We start from the raw sequence: 2524 nt of genomic DNA on the forward strand, positions 1-2524 counted from the left end.
ATTCTCAGCAACACTTGTTATTTTTCTTTTTTAAAATTTATTAGAGCCAGCCAGGCACAGCAGCTCACTCCTATAATCTCAGCACTTTAGGAGGCCAAGATGGAGGGATAACTTGGGTCCAGGAGTTGGAGACCAGCCTCAGCAACATGTCAAGACTTCGTCTCCAGAAAAACACAAAAAGTAGCTGGGTGTGATGGCATCTGCCTGTAGTCCCAGCTACTCTGGAGGCTGAGGTGGGAAGATCACTTGAGCCTTAGAGGCAGAGGTTGCAGTGAGCCAAGATCTCACCACTGCACTCCAGCCTGGATGACAGAGGGAGACCCTTTCTCAAAGAAAAACAAACAACGGAAATTTCTTAGAGCCATGTTGGTGGGTATGAAATGATATCTCTTTGGGATATTTAATTTGTGTTTCTCTAATGACTAATGATGCTAAGCATTTTTTCATGTGCTTGTTGAGTATTTGTATACCCTCTTTGGAAAAACGGCTATTCAAGTCCTTCGCCCATTTTTAAATTGTATTGTTTGTCTTTTTGTTGTTTCGTTGTAACAGTTCTTTACATATTCTGGATACTAAGTCCTTACCAAACATGATTTGAAAATATTTCCTCTCATCCTGTGGGTTGTTTTCATTTTTGTTTTGTTTTATTTTTGTTTTTGTTTTTTCTTTCTCAATGGTAACATTTGCAGCACAAAAGTTTTTCAATTTTGATGAATTCATCTATAGTTCTGTATTTTCTTTCACCTTTTGGGCTTTTAGTGTTATATATAAGAAAGCTTTGCCTAAATCAAGTTCACAAAGAGTTACTGCTATGTTTTTTCCTAAGAGCTTTACAGTTTTAACTCTTACATTAAGGTTTATGATGCACTTTAAGTTCATTTTCATGTATGATGCAAGGTAGGGATCTAATTTCATCCTTTTGCATGTGGATATCCAGTTTTCCCAACATCAAAGCTTAATTTTCATAATTGAATTGTTTTGGTACCCTTGTGGAAAATCAATTGAACATAAATGTAAGGGTTTATTTCTGGACTTTCAGTTCTGTTTTATTGATTAATGTGTCTAGCCTAATATCACCAACACACTCTCTTAATTACTGTAGTTTTGTAAGCTTTGAAATTTGCAAGTGTGAGTCCTCCAACTTTGTTCTTTTTCAGACTTGTTTTGGCTAATCTGGGACCTTTGAATTTCTATATGAATTTTACAATATGCTTGTCAATTTCTGCCAAAAAAAAAGATAAAAGGCAGCTGGGATTCTGATAAGAATTGTATTGAACCTGGAGATCACTTTGGGGAACTTTGCCATCTTAACAAATATTAAGCCTTCCAACACACAAACATGTTCATTTCTTCCAGTTCATTTCTTTCAACAATGCTTTCTAGTTTTCAATGCACAAGTCTTGCACTTCTTTTGTTAAATTTATTCTTAAGTACTTTATCATTTTGTGCAATTATAAATGAAATAATTTTCTTAATTTCAGTTTTGGATTGTTCAATACAATAATTTTTGTATGTTGATCTTGTATATCCTGAACCTTGCTAAACTCATTTGCTAGTTTTAATAGTTCTTTTGGGGATTTCTTAGGATTTCCTATGTATCACGTCATCTACAACAAGAGTTAGTTTTTTGTCTTTCTTTCCAATCTGGATGCCTTTTATTTCTTTTTGTTGGCTTAACTCCCCTGGCAAACATAATTTTTAAAAAGTAAATTATATAGTGTGTTAGAAGATTATAAGTTCAGTGAAGAAGAGAAAAGGTGTATCCAGGTAAGGAGGGTTTGAAATACTGAGGGTTAGAGTTGTAGTTTTAATTTCTCCTCAATGAGAAGGTGACCTGTGAAGACAGACCTAAAGGAGGTGAAGGAGTGGAATGTGTTGAACATCCAGGTGGTTTGAGTAGCCAGGCAAAGAGCCAGGGTAAAACCGTGACAGGCAAGTTTTCCAGGGACAGCCAGGGGCCACTGCGGCTGGAGCAGCGTAAACAAGGATCTCCCACAGGGGGTCTTGGGATTGGAGGGTTCGGATCAAAAGTGTGACCTGACTTAGGTTTTGAAAGCGTCACTGTGGCTGCCGTGCAGAGAACAGACTGAAGGAGTAAAGGGAGCAGCCAGGACACCAGCTGGGGGCTGCTGTGGCCATCGCGGGGCCACCTGATCATGGCTTGGAGCAGGATGGGATCCGTGGAGATGGTGAGAGCAGACTGAGTTCTAGCCGTATTTTGAAGACAGAGTTGACAGAATTTGCTGACAGGTGAGATGAAGAGTATGAAAAGGAGGAGTTAAGATAAGTTCAAGATCTTTGGCCTGAGCGATTGAGGGGCTGATGTTGCCATCATCTCAAGCTGCAGGTTTGGAGAGGAAGACTGGGAATTCACTTTGGGACATGTTTTATTTGAAATGTCTATTAGAAGCCCAAGTGGATCTCAGGTAGGGAATTTGATATGTGAATCTAGACTCAAGAGAGAAGCCTGGACTAGAAATGGAAATGGAGATTGCCGTCCAGGTGGCACTGGAGGCTGAGCAAC

Source organism: Mandrillus leucophaeus, unplaced genomic scaffold (genome assembly GCF_000951045.1).
Source record: "Mandrillus leucophaeus isolate KB7577 unplaced genomic scaffold, Mleu.le_1.0 Scaffold161, whole genome shotgun sequence".
Lineage (NCBI taxonomy): Eukaryota > Metazoa > Chordata > Mammalia > Primates > Cercopithecidae > Mandrillus > Mandrillus leucophaeus.